Source organism: Desmodus rotundus, chromosome 3 (genome assembly GCF_022682495.2).
Source record: "Desmodus rotundus isolate HL8 chromosome 3, HLdesRot8A.1, whole genome shotgun sequence".
In the NCBI taxonomy this organism is placed as follows: Eukaryota; Metazoa; Chordata; class Mammalia; order Chiroptera; family Phyllostomidae; genus Desmodus; species Desmodus rotundus.
This window is the reverse complement of record NC_071389.1, coordinates 46092916-46108448: the sequence shown is the minus strand read 5'-3', so window position 1 is coordinate 46108448 and position 15533 is coordinate 46092916. Positions and strand designations below refer to the sequence as shown.

General features: G+C 36.1%; 1 protein-coding gene across 1 annotated transcript in view; it reads right to left on the bottom strand.

The window, feature by feature from the left end:
- Positions 1-15533, bottom strand: part of PDE4B (phosphodiesterase 4B) — a 513377-nt gene that overhangs the window by 474939 nt on the left and 22905 nt on the right. The gene's annotated exons all lie outside the window — the stretch shown is intronic.

Sequence of the window (15533 nt, the reverse complement as noted above, 5' to 3'; positions counted from 1 at the left end):
TATTGGAGTTTGGATCCTCTCCAAAGAAAAATATAAGTTCTCAACATCCATCCATACACAAATGACCTCTTGACTTGATGTTTAAAAGCCCTTTTGTTGGCCTTCATGTTAAAGATAAAAAATATCAGGTTCAAAGATGGTAGACTACTTACCCAAGTTTACACAAGTACCTTGCCTCATACTGCTGCTCTTTGCACTGCACTGAATGTTAAAATAAATAGAAATGTTTAACACTATAAACTCTAAGTGCAATGCTATTATTTGAATACTGTTAAATAATTTTCACCCTAGCAAGTTCAAGAGATCCTACACCCATGTATTCTTCCACTTACAAATTTTCTGAGAAGCCCAAACATGACTCAACTTAGTAATCCCAAAATTGTGCTCTTGCAACAAATATTTGATTCAATACAATGAGCAGATAATGACTGCTTGTTACATGCAGATCTCTGTGCTAAGAACTTAAAAGTACAGAAATGAATACTACATATACAAGGAACAAAGCCAGCCACTTCATCTGTCCTTGGAGATGGTAAGTTTGTCTAATTCACCCAGTACCCAGCACACGGCTGGTAACTCATGAGTATTTCTAAGGTATCTGTTTAACACAATATAAGAGGTGGTACATGCTCTTAAATAACTCATATTTTCTGGAAACTTCTTTACTGTTATTTCTATTTTCCCAGAATGCATCATCAATCTGTTGCTTTGTTTAGTTTTTTAGTATTGTTAATACTTATCATTATATTGAAATATGCAACAAACCAACTAAACTTTCAAGAGCTCACAATAAATTATAACTATTCATTTAAAAAATAAAAATAATATTTTAATGTCTCCCAAAATTCATTCTTAAGTCTATTTATTATTTTTATATCAGATTTTAAAACTATAACTCATGTTGTCCTTTATAAATTTTTTGCTCAAGTTCCTGCAGCAGCTAGATGATCAGATACAGCATCTTTTCCCTGTGAACCAGGTTTGAGAAATACTCTTTCAGAAGCTGTCCATTTAGGTGTGATAAGCATTTTGTCCTTTATGTCAATGGGTGTTTTATGTAGTCTATAAAGAAAAATGCAAAAATTTTTGTTATGTATATTAACATAGAATATCTATCAACATGATAGCTTAATGACAAAGAACTGGTGGTGGCTGGTTTATTCAGCTTAGAAAAATATACAATGTACATATTCAGCAATTGACCTCTTTAATACTATGAACAAATTGTACTCAGAAAATATGGTGGGAATAAAAAAGGAAGTGCTTTCCCTTGAGTTCTGGATCCCTCTTTTGAAATCAGCATTTTTTACTGTTTCAAGCCCCATGAAGACTCTAAACAAAGCCAACAGCCTCCCTCAATGAAGAGAGAACAGAGAGCGGATGGCCAAGCATACTTCTTCACTTCCGTTAGACCCACACTCGCTCGGTCTGCTGCAGATAACACTTTAGGCATCATGGTCTAAAATACACAGCAAGAGAAACATAATCTTTTGGACAATGATAGAGGTAGAGAAGGAGATGGAGAGACACAGATAGAGCAATAAAGATAGAAATACAAAAGAGCTGGAAAAGAAATAGTATAAGTGTTTAGGTTATTCAGGATAAGCACAGAATGCTAGAGCAATAGGAAGCCTTAGTGATCCACTGGTCTTACTGTGTTACTTACACTGATGGAAAATGAGGCCCAGAGCGGGTAACCATCTAGCAGAAAGCATACTGACTAATAAACAACAGAATGTTGCCCATTACTACCTAACTGTTAAATGCTATCAACATTACATGGGGAAAATGACTAGTCAGCAATATGAAAGGAATACAGGGAGGAGCAAATAACCTAACAGAGTAAGGCTGACCAACATCAGGCCACTGGGACACGGTGAGGGGGTTGGGGGCGTTGACCGGAGAGTGTAGGACCATCTGAAGAGGTGGCACTGTTTCCCTCAAGTGGATTTTTGTCTTATGATGATGCAGGTCTGGTGTTACTAAATAAATGAACTTTCAAGAGAAGTCAGAAATTTGGATTTTTAATAGACATCCCTTGATATTTCATTGTTGGAAACCAATTCAATATTTCTAACTCCCATGCAGACCATCTGCAGCCCAGACACTGACTACAGACTGTTGGCTCAGGAACCCTGGTCCACAGCAGACCAAATGGTCCCAGAAAACATCTTTTTGAGATCCAGTTCTGGGGATTAAGGTTTTTCTGAGTTAAAATCTTATCTCTTTGCCCAAAAATCAACACTCTTGCCTTAAAAATCAGCACTCTTTGCCTTAAACACCACAGGGGAAGAAAAGATGCAAAATTTTCTTCAGGAACTTGTGAATGACTCAGGGATTTCTCTGGGAAGCTCTCTCTTTGGAGAACTTAGGAGGATGATTCCCTGTTTGCAAACGGAATTGTGTTAGATGCCATTTCCTATGTACTACCTGTAAAAAATAGCCGAGGCCAGCATGGGTAAAAGAACAGAAAGCAAATTCAACCTTCTCCAAACCTTCCCACTCATGCTCCCTCATTTCTTATTCTGGCTTCTTTTAAAATTCCTGTTGTCCCTGGTATTAGTCCACCATTACCTAATTCAATCAGTAAATAAATATTTATTGAGCACCAACAACAGTGAGCCTAACAAAGTCTATATCCTTTGGGAGCTTAAATTCTAGAGGCAGAGAGAGATATAGATGGACGCAGCATGTGCTGCTAAATGTTTAACAAGCAGTTCTCCAGAGAAAAGGCTCTTATTTGTAGCATTTGATGATTTCTGTGGTATAAATACTCCTGTTGTAGCTGATTTCAAGCTACCATCACAGGCAACAGAATTGGGAGAGATGTCCAGCAGAACACTGGGGTACATTTCCACCACACAGACGTGAGAAGTGTAAAAAACCTCCAGAACAGAAATAATAGTAATATGTAGCACGGTAGTTGGGAAGAGATGATTTTTTAGTATTATTACCTTGTGTTTCAATTGTACTCCATTGTAAGCTTACATAATTTAATTTTCAATAACATCCATATTTAACAACTTGCTCCAAAAATTCCTGAAAATTTTCAATTTGATTCTCTGGGCCTAGAACAAGCTGGCTCTAGCACACTACTGGAGATAGATGATGATGATAGATAAATGATAGATAGATAGATGATAGATAGATAGATAGAATAGATTTTGTTAATATAATATTAAAAAATGATAAATTAGATGAAGAAAAATAAGGGAAAGAGATAAAGAAGAATACCACCACTGGAAGGTTATCCATTGGAAGGGGACTAAGAATCAAAAACTCTGAGGGCTAGAAATGGCCATCCAACGACAATGCCTTCCACCCCACACCTGCCTAGTATAGCCAATCAATGTTTTAGCACTGCCTGCGATAGCAGCTCACTAAGTATCCCATTCTATCTTTGGATATTTCTGACAAGAAAAAGTACTTACTGCTATTAAGCTAAGCGTATATCTTCCTGAAGTTGTGGTCTTTAAATTGAGTTTTGTTAAGATTTAGAAATTCTAAAAATGGGCCCCAAGAATTTCAGAGACTTCAAAGTCTGGCGAGGGTAGCGATGGGAAGGCAGGCTAGGGACAGCCAATGCAGCTTCTGCTTCTAACAAAGTAGTTGCACAATTCATGTCTTTGTATATTGGGAATCTTTGTAAGTCTGTATTCAAGAAAATATTTTTATAGTTAAAATTGGAATGAAACCCACTGCTATAATTATATATACTTATTACTTATGCATTGCTTATATATTATATAATATATATTGCTTATATTATATATATAATATATAAGCAATGCATTACATACATTTTATATGTATTTTGATTACATACTTCCATTGATTTATAAATTTATACAAAGATGTATATCCATCCTTGTATCAGTAAGGACAGGCTAAATTATGCAACAACAACAGATGGTTGCCAACATTGAAGTGATTGAATATGACACAAGCTTATTTCTCACTTATGCAAATGTACTCCTAGTCCAGGTGACATCGCTCACTTTTGCTTACTTTCATTCATCATAGAAACTCACACAGATACATGAACTTCAAGGAAGAAGTAGAGAAGGGCATACTTCTTATGTGAGAAGTGAAAATATTATTGAGCAGCACTTAATGTCTACTACAATCTTCTACTCATTTTGCTTTACTATTTATACCCACCTAATAACTTTAACCAGGACTATACACACTTAGATCCTCAAAAGTGCCTCATGAACTTATGATATTTATTGCTATGTCCATCCTTTGTTCCCTACTGAAAACCATTGATTGAAGAAGGCATTCCTGTCCACCACTTCTGAATCTGACTTTTAAAACTTTTAAAGAGGTTATGGATGACTATAACAAATAGAATTTAAATTAATCTTGCCATCGGAGGATAAAACCTTCAGAAAGAAACCACAAATGGCAAAACTAGTTCTTAGTAGAAATAGCCCACTCCAAAAGACATGTACCTGAGTCTGTCTGAGGACTGCCAAGTCTAAGCAAAATAACTAGTGCGCAAAGCCAGGAAGGTACAGCCGAATGAAAAAGAGAGCAGAAAGCATGAATGTGCAGCTAGTCAAGCTTTATTCCTGTTGGAAAGGTGAGGGTGATGCTCTTTCCAGGTCTCCGCATTTTCAGCTAAAAACAAAAGGTGCCCTCACACTTACTACAATACATACAAATAAATACTGAATGCTAGAATATTTTTTTTTCATTCTCTTCTCTCTTTCTCTCTCCCTCCTGACTTTTATGTGAAGTACCCTCAACTGTTCTACCTCTATTTTCAGGAAGCTACCTCTAGAAGCTTCTTAACATTCCAAAATAACCCTGTAGAACAGGATGAATAAACTACAACCCATGGACAGAACCCAACCTATACCTTGTTTTCGTGACCCATGAGCTAGGAATGGCTGTACATTTTGAAAGGGTCATAGAAACAAAAAGAAACAAAACTATGTAACAGTGACCATATATGTCCTGAAAAGCCTAAATTATTTACCATCTAGATCTTTACAGAAAAAGTCAGCCTATTCCTGCTCTAGAATGAAAAGCCCCATATTGATTCAAGTTCAATGATTCCATGAAATTCCATCAGGACGTTAGGAAGTATGGACCAAAAAAATATATATATATATATTAAGGCTATTTTGCAAGGAAGCATCACAAGAATTTATAGATATACCTAGGTCCTAGGAGACAACTTTTCCAAAGTAAGAAGTTGCATAAATTGCTAGGAAATATGAACTTTGAGAAAGAAAATTTTCCTTTGTATGAAGAATTTGTTAAAACTCCCCCAAGTGGCAAATTAGCAATTCCTCTATAAACCAGGCATTCCTCCATGGAGATGAGTACAGAATATTTTATGGTAATCCAGATGTAGAATATGATGAAATTTTAACAAGTCAGATTTCCATAAAGATGATAATATCATCAGTGTAAGAGTGTTTATAATTAATGTCAGAAAGATGTAGTATATAAAGAGAACGAATAAGAAATTCTTATACAATCTCAGGAGAAGAAAACTGAAGGAGAGTCTCTTGAAGCTTCCTTCAGGACAGACAACAGAAACCTCACCAAGAGTTTGTTGAAATTATAGATAGATAGATAGATAGATAGATAGATAGATAGATAGATGATAGACAGATAGAAAGAATAATGTTTTCAAGAATATTATAGAGAAAATTACACATGAATAACTCATGTGTAACTATCAATTAGGATATATTTCACTTCCAATAACAAAAAATCCAATGAACAGAAAAATAAGACATTAATGGTATACTCATATCTACACCTGGGGGAGGCAATCCAGGGCTCATTCCACTGTTCAAGAGCAAGCATCATCACGAACTAGCCTCGTGCTCCGCCACTACGGTGTGCTGGCCTTCTGCCCTTGTCATCACAGAATGACAACTACAGTTCCATACACCCAAGGTATCCCAAGAAAGAAGTAAAGGGAAGAAACAATGCCATTGACTTCTCTTCGTATGCCTATCCCTCTCATTGAGAAGTAAATTATCTTTCTTAGGAGGTACTCAATGGTCTTTACCTTAAGTCTATTTAGACACACAGGGTCCGATACAAGTATTTGGCTTTTCAATTTCTAGTGCAAAGAAAGTAGAGATAAAAGAAGAAAGGGGTAAGAAATGCTTTGGGGTCACCAGCCAATCAGATATGCTACTAATCTAAATGATATTGGGGATTTCATTAAAATAATTACATTCTTCTACAATCACTATGAGAGAGAGAGAATTTATTACCTGCACATCAGCCCAATTCATATTCAGGGTCAATAACACAAAATCTACCAGAAGGGTTTGCTGTAAGATGAGATTGTAAAACACCAAGAATGGTTTTAAACAAGAGAATTTATTGGTGCATGAATTGGATATATGTGGAATAATTTTGTTGCAGACTATATATATATATTTCAATGATGTCATGTCTAAAAATACTTTTTGGAACATTCATATAAAAATGACTTCAGGGAAAATTTATAACTCACACAAGAAATTCAGTCTTATTCTTTATATTTCCATATCATAAATCCTTAATTTTTTTGGCATACATAGCCCCATATTTTTATAAGCAGTACTGCCCAGTTTATGTAAAAAGTTTAATCACCAGATTTAATTCCTAATAAATTTAAACTGTTTAATTTAAGCAAACTCACTTTAAAATATTTACTATTTCTCATCACTAAGAATTTTGTTTTTAAGTATCATTGGTGTGAAGGGTACAGTTTATTGTATAATTTTAAATTTGTTTGTTTAAACACCATGAACATGGTCTTCTTATATTCACACCAAGCATATGAAAGATACACTAGTTAGGAAAAAACACCCATGACTCAGAAGATATATATGTGTACATATATAAAATAAAACCATAATGGAATCTAAAAGAAAGGTAAGTATAATATTCAGAATAGATATTACCCTTGGAGGGAGGGGGAAGAAAATGACAGACCAGGAGTACAGTAGCCCCTCTTACCTCTGGGGATATGTTCCATGACCCCCAGTGAAGGCCTAAAACCATGCACAGCACCAAACCCTATATATACTGCTTTTTTGCTATAAATACATCCCTATGATATAGCTTAATTACAAATTAGGCCCAGTAAGAGATTACCAATAATAACATAGAACAATTATAAAAAGAAAATAAGATAAAAAGCAAAGACCTAGAAAAAAGAACAATCACAGCAATATCCTGCAGTAAAAGTTATGTGAATGTGGCCTCTCTCTCTCTCAGAAAATTAGCGTGAATTTCTTTTTCCTTCGTCACAATTTCACCGATGGAAGATTCATTCTTACCATAAACCTTAGCAATCTCAACAGAAAATATTTTTCCTTTTCTTATTAAATCAAGAACTTTCACCTTTTCACTTCAAGGAAGCACTTTATGGTTGCCCTTTGGCATAGCAGAATTGCATCACTACTCTCAGGGCCATTACGGAGTAAAATAAGGGACACCCGAACACACACGCGATGCCATAACAGTCACTCTGATAACCTAGGCAGCTGCTAAGTGACTAAAGGGCAAGGTCAGGCCTTGGACAGAAAGACGATTCCCATCCCAGATGAAAGAGAGTAGAATGGCTCAAGATGTCATCACGCTACTCAGAACAGCGACAATTTAAATTCATGAATCATTTCTTTCTGGAATTTCCCATTTAATATTTGCAGACTACAATTGACAACAAGTAACTGAAACCCCAGAAAGTGAAACTGCAGAAAAGGTAGCGGGGGCTATTTAATACAAGAGACTTGTTCGTTATTGGTAATGTTCTTTTTTGAACGGGGTGGTAGTTAAATGAAGTCATTTGTTATACTTAAACTTTAATTTTAAATTTTGTATTATACGTATTCTTCAATATCTACGGTGCAACTTTCACAATACAAACATGGACACTTTTACCCCAGCATATCCAGAGATGGGCTTCGGGAGAGGCAATCGATAAGGCTTGGCGGGTGACTCTCCCCTAAGCCAGGAATGAGAACCACTGTTCTCGGAAGGCAAAATCGGCAGGAGACCAACAATTTCAGGTTGTAAGATAGGGGTATAAAATGACACTCGATTTTGAGCTTGTATTTCTAGTACTAAGAGAAACAGGTACTTTTATAATCAAACTAGGGAATTCAGAAGGAGAACTGGATTAAAGAGAACTATGTTGGAAAAGATAAGTTTAAGGTACAAGTACAACCAAGACCACTTGTTGAAGGTAACTGAATAAAGCAGTTAATTTTTCAGTTAATTTTCATTAAATGAAGAACTTTTATCTGTCTAAAGACCCAAACTGAAAAAAGTAGATTTCTTTGGGAGGTAGCTTCCAACCCTATTATATAGAACTATTATATAGAATCTATGCTACTTTCCAGGAAAATGAGGCAGAATAACTTAGTAAATTGCTTTGAAATTAAAGACTTTTTAAAAAATACATCATAATAGGATTAGAACTTCCCAAACCTTCAATCTTTCTACCAACGGGTATCCCTGGGCTTATCTGCATTGCAATGGATAACTGTTGCTATGGCGATTAGTCTCCTACAACCTTAAGCAAGAATAAAAAGGCTGCCGTTTATAAATGGCACACCGCTTTATGGTTCCCAGGGCAGCGTGAGCTGCGTTGCATGCGCCTGACCAGGCTGCAGTGGAGCTGGAGTCATCGTTACAGAACAAGTGCCCTGGCCCCTGCTCTACACTTGTCACTCCCCATGGATTCACTCAGCTGTCGGGCTTGCAAATTATGGTCACAGCACCTGAAATTCTTTATTATGATTCCAAGTAGCTGAATGGATTCTGAGGCTCTAGGGAAAGAAACTCCCCCTGCTGGGGACCTCCATGTATCACCATTAACCCTGACTTATTTTACAAGGATATAAGCAAGAGTCTAAAAGTAAATTAGTGCTCATCAAATTCTCTCTTTCTAACTTCACTTACTCTGCTTTTTCCTCAGCACTAAAGGTGGATAAGGGAGTAATTATCACTGTAATTATTTCAGTTAGTACATCGGTGACGTGACCACTGATTGTCAATATTCCACACGCATTACATTATTTATTATACTAATACATCAAGGTAAATATTGTCCTCATTCTGCAGATGAAGGAAGTCAAAATCAAAGGGATTAATTATATTTCCCATGGTCTCACTGCTATCATGGAGTAGAGGCTGAATTAAAGCCTAAATCAAAGGAGTTAAAAAATATTTTTAAAACGATGTAGTTCATCTTAAAACCTATGCTTTTTACTCTGCCTCTGTCCCTCCTATTAAGGTGATTCTCATGGCCCCATTGCCTCTCTTGCACTAATACACATTTCTGACCACACACAATCAAATCCTCTATGTGAGAAAGCAATGGTCCAATGAATCACTATATGATTTCATATTTTACTTAACCATAAAATAAAATTACTCAAATTTCAAAAAGTGTATATACTAACTTACAACACTCAAAGCTCCACTTTTTTTACTGTAATGAATTATTGAGATTTGTACCACCCATTCAAGGAGATTAATGTGATTATTCAGATAGAACCCATTCTTCATTTTTAAAGATATTTCCTTCTGTGTGTCTGAGAAAATGGGGAACTAGCCAACTTGAATATTCTGCAGAGAAAAACTCTCTGCATCTCACATACATTACCTTGCCTGCACTTCCGCCCCCAGCTTCTGTCCCTAAAAGATAAATATTGTTGCTATCCCTTCTACCTTTTAAATTCTCATCAAATCTGAAAATAATCACTTATTTGCCCTCTTTACTCCAATTAAGTACCTGACAGCAAAGACATTTTCTAACCAAACCTTACAGTTTTTCCCTTATCAATCTCCTGCTATGTATGATATTGCCCTTATTCTTTTCCTTCGGAATTTTTTTCTTAACCTGATTTCTCTGAAACTGTGCATTCCTGGTGTCATTCTACCTCAATGACCCCTCGGGGATCATTCTTCCTCTAACTTCTTTAATTGTCAGAGTAAGTATTTCCCTCCTAGTTATAGGATAATTAAAAACAAAGCAAATACCAGGGAGAATGAGCAAAGAGATATTAGAGAAAAGCATAATAGTAAGCACCTGAGGCTAAGTAATGCAAATAGCAAAGTCATTCAGAATCAGCTCTGAAGTCAGACTAGTCAAATCACAGCTCTGGCCCATGTTGCTTTGTGACATTCAATCAGTCTATCACCAAATACAGAGACCTACAATGTATGAGGCATAGTAATAGGGGTTGAATAGACAGTGGTAAACAAAACCATTAGGTTCCCTGTGGTGGATGATTGTAATGTTTGCCAAATATTCCGCTTTTCCTCTCTGTGGTGCCATCTCTATAGGAGGGTTACACATACCCATCCTGTTGTGCTTGGGAGTAGTCATGTGACTTCCCTTGGCCAATGAAACATTGACAGAAGTGCAAAAGCCACCACGTGGTTCTAGGTCACTTTTCCTTATGCTAGGACAACTGTCAATCTGCCAGGTAAAGACTGTACTGTCAGGCTGATCCCAGAGTGAAATCTGGGTGTAGTATAATGGCATCCAACTCACACTGAACATGGAGTGAGAATAAGAAACAAACTGTGTTGCATTTAGTTTCGATGCCGCTAAAATTTTGGAGGGTTTTTATTATTGCTGCATATCCTAGCCTATCTTAACTGTGACTATCCCTCGCTTTGCTGAGCTCACAGGCCAGTGGGGGGGGGGGGGAGGATATTAAGTAAATAACAACGCAATAAATACAACACAATTGCCTTATCTGCATAACATCCACCTCAAAAAAACAATGTATGTAAAGTTCTTAGCTTTATACATGTGCACATTAAACATCTATTATATAACAAGCCCTTAAACGGTTGAACGAAATGTGGTCCCAGCTTTTGAGTATTTCCCAATATTTATAGGGAAGTCACAAAAATAACCAAAAAATTACAGTTCTGTGCATATGGTGCTGGAACAAAAGAAGGGAACAGATTACTCTGCTAGAAAAAAAACTGAGATCATTCAAGGGAAAATAGAAGTTTTCTCCAAAAAAAGGGACAGTGTCATGACTGAAGGAAGGAAGAGAAACAGGCATAAGAAACTAAGGTAAAGCACAAAAAGGGACCACAGCACTGTAGGAAAATCACAAGTAACCTAATAAAGCTCGAGAATAGGATGCAAATTGGAAAGAAACAAGACACCAGACAAGGCTGAATGGGGGGAGGGGTGGGAGGTACAGTGAACCAGGCCAAGAGTTTGGTTTTATCATGCAGAAATCTACTGAAGAATTTTAAATGAGGAAGTAACCACAGCCACAATGCATTCCAGAAACACCCTCAGAAGGCAGTGTTGAGGGTGGAAGAGCCTAGAGCAGAGGATAGCTGGAAGGCAGCTGAGGCATTCTAAATGAGGTATGATGTGAGAAAAATCAATGGCAGTGACAGCTGAGCAATGAATTTAGCTTTGTTTTCTGGTAAATAAAGCAGAAGAGCCCTGATATTTTTATCTGGCAAAAGAAATCTTACAGATTTATCTGGACAAAAAATTTCCTGAGGTGTTAGCCTTTTAAGAATGACAATAGTGTGTGGATCCTTATAAATTGCAAGTCAAACAGCAAAATGAACACCATCTTCGATTACAATTTTGCAAAAGATATATTTATAATACACATTATTGTGAATAATAAATTACATATTTTTGTTGAAAACCCAGGAAAACTAAACATTTAGAATAAAATAAATAATCTAAATAAGCCAACTACCAAAAGATAACTATCATTAATTTTTATTGCATATCTTTCTAGCCCTTTTTGCTGATTCATTTTTTTTTAAAAAAGCAAATTTATATGTCAAATCTGGCCAACATGTCAGTAGTTGTTGCAATGATGGGGGGGTGGGGCTAGAGTTTGACATATCATAGTTGGAAAAAATAAAACCAATTCATGTGTCCACTCCAATGACTTAAGACTCCTCAATAAACCACGCACACACTGACACAGACATACACTTTGAATTATTAAAGTAGTCTCACTTTGATATTTAAGACTCAGGCCTTTCATTTTAAAATTTAATCTTAAAGTGAATTCCACGCTCCTCTATCCCCCTGCTACCAGTGAAGCCAGACTTGGGTTGACTCTTAAAAGCTGCGAATGTAAAATGGGGCATCCAGACATGCCACCTTCTTCCTCGTAAAGACTAACCCGTCCAAGGAAGGCGAGCATAGAAGGTGCAAATCTCTCCTAATTTAACTGGGCATCCTCCCCCTGGTTCCTTTCCTGGTTATTGTTCCTCTGATTAATAATGACACACTGGCTTTAGATGCCTTCCCTGTCACAGGCATCTCCATAATGTCCCTTTCATTGGGCCTCTCTCCCCAAACACTGTACTCGCCAAATGACAGCCATCCCTGCAGGGTGCAGAGTACACTTTGTTTTCAGCTTTGGACCTCAGCTGCAAGTCCAGACAACAAGAATAAGTTTACTTAATATTCTGTTTTATGAATATGCTTACAAATGGTTTCTGTTTAGTTACAAAATTATTTTTCAAATTATAATTTTATAAAAATTATAAAGTTTTTACAAAACTTTTTTGGAGGGAGGCTGCTTACAAAACTAAAATTAAATCATACACGTGATATCGTATCTTATTTTTACCCCAATTTACTCAATATTCTTCAAAAAATGGTCTTTATGGCTTTACTCACAAGTAGTACAATATTCTCTAATTGGATAATTAGGTTGTTTCCCATTTTTGCCCAATATAAATAAGGCTAATATTAACATACTTGTTTACGGATTTTTGTGAAATATCTTTGGTAACTACCTTAAGTTTTATCCTAGAAATAAAATTGAGTATGAACCTGTTATGGTTATTGATACAAATTGGTAATTTGCCTTCGGAAAAAATATTGTATCAACTTATATTGTCACACACAGTTTAAAAGATCCTTTTGCTACAAATTGTTCAATATCATCTATTCTTCCTTCTGAAACCTTTTCTGAATTGTCCATTTGGTAGCAAGAATATGGTACCCTCTTGATTTAAGTTTCATTGCTTTGATTGCTGTGGAGAATTAATATCTTTTCAAATGTTTATCAGCTGTCAGAGTTTAGTATAGTTGATCTCACTAACCAACCCCCTACATACACACACACTACACATAAACCCCCAATCCCTCAATCTCTCTCTCTCTCTCTCTCTCTCTCTCATACACACACACTTACACACAGTGCATTAATAATCACCAGAAATTAAGCAGGAATAACATTAACTGAATGTTTAGGCTGATCGGAAAGAATATCTAACTCTAATAACAATTGGACAGACATCCCAAGATTCTTCTAAAATTGAAACCTAAGCAGCAGAGTTGTATCCAAAGGAAACAGAAAATGGAGAAAAACTGGGCCATGCATGTGTGTTTTTTTTCTCTCTCAAATGCTTAAGATAAGTTTTCCCTACTCATGACAGAGTGAGAAATGGGGAAATCGGCCAAGATTACTCTATGTGGAAACATGAGGCAGGGAAATAGGGTCCATGCTTTACCTAAGCCATATGTATGAATTATTTCATTGATTATCTTTATGTTCCTGGCCCATTTTTCTTTCAGGGGAATAGTATTTTTATTATTGACTTAAGAGGACATTTTATTTAATAAGTATCTTTTTCACATACCCATCAAATGTTTTTCTCACTTTATTTTTTAGCTTATAATTTAATTGAGCAGCAACTCTTAATACTACATTTGATATCTTAATGAACCTTTCTAAAAAAGCTTTCTTTTAGCATAAATTTAGATTCACAGAAAATCTCCAAAGACTTCATGGAATTCCAATATACCCCCCAACCATTTTCCCACTAATGTGTTTTTACTTTTCCAGGATCCAATTCAAGACACGATGTTGCATTTATTTCAGTCTGATTTTTAATTTTAGTTGTACTCATTTTTAATTAAATTTACAGAGCCAAGAGTGTTCAATTCCTTCTCCCAAACTGACAAATTGTTTGATAAAAAATCACTATATTCTCCAGTGACTTGAAATAACAACTATGGAACATTTATACAATGGAATTCTACAAGGCCGTAAAAAAGAAGAAAATTTTATCCTTTGCTATAGCATGGATGGACCTGGAGAACATTATGCTAAGTGAAATAAACCAGTCAGAGAAAGACAAATACCATCTGATTTCACTCATATGTCGAATCTAATGAACAAACTGAACTAACAAGCAAAACAGACAGACTCATAGATAGAGAGCAGATGACAGCTAGTGGGGGCAGGGGGAAAGTCAGAGGGTGGAGGGATTGAGCAAAAAGAAAAAAGGATTTATGGACATGGACAACAGTGTGGTGATTGTTGGGAGGAGAAGGGTATAAGGGGACTAAATGGTAACAGGGAAAAATATAATAAAAATTATCTTTTTTTAAAAAAAGAAACACCAATTTACCTTGTAAGTGTCTTTCAAATTGATATTTCTTAAATTAAATTTCTACGAAAACAGACATGTGATATTTAATTTTGAATCCCAAAACACAAAATATGTTTTCTCAAAAATACATGTTTAATGAAGAATGAATGAATACATGTTTTCTGGAAAGTGCAACATATTTACTTCAGAAAGTGCACTTTCTGATAACCTAGAACAACCGAGCTATTTCATAGGTAAGAATTTATAGCTGGCATATTTGTAATAGCCTAAGCAGGAAAGAAACTAAATCCCAATCAATAGGAAAAGAGATAAACAACTTGTGGTATATTTATGTAGCAATAAAAAGAAAAAGTACTAAGTTAAGTGGGGGAAAAAAGAGGCAAAAAGAGTATATAATTTGTGAGTCAATTTATATAAAATTCTAAAACTACAAATTAGGTTACAGTGAAAGAAAGGAGATCAATGGTTGCCAAGGACCAGGGAGGAGGACAGAAGAGGCTGCAAAGCAGCAGGAGGAAACTTTTAAACAGCCTAAGTGCCCATCAGTAAATGAGCGGACCAAAAAGCTGCAGTGCATTTACACAATGGAATACTACACAGCAGAAAGAAAGAAGGAGCTCCTACCCTTTGCAACAGCATAGAGGGAACTGAAGAGCATTATGCTAAGTGAAACAAGCTATGTGGCGAAAGACAAATACCATATGATCTCACCTATAAGTGGAACCTAATGAACACAACAAACAAACAAACAAACAAGTAAAATAGAACCAGAGACATGGAAACAAGGAACAAACTGACAGTGACCAGAGGGGAGGGGGAAGAGGGATAAGGGGGGAAAGAAGGGGATGGGTCTAGTCAAGGAACATGGATAAAAGCCCCATGGTAATGGACAACAGGGTGGGGCTTAACTGAGGAAGCGGGTAGGTGGGCAGGACAGGGGAGAGCAACGGGGGAAATTGGGACAACTGTAATTAAACAACAATAAAAAAAAGAAATATCTTGATTGTTGTGGTGGTAACACAAGGGAATACTTTCGTCAAAAATCACCAAAATGAAGACTTTTAAGTGAATGTAATTTATAGTACATAAGCAATACTTCAATAAAATTGTTTTTAAAACATTGTAAAAGATGCATAAAATAATACATT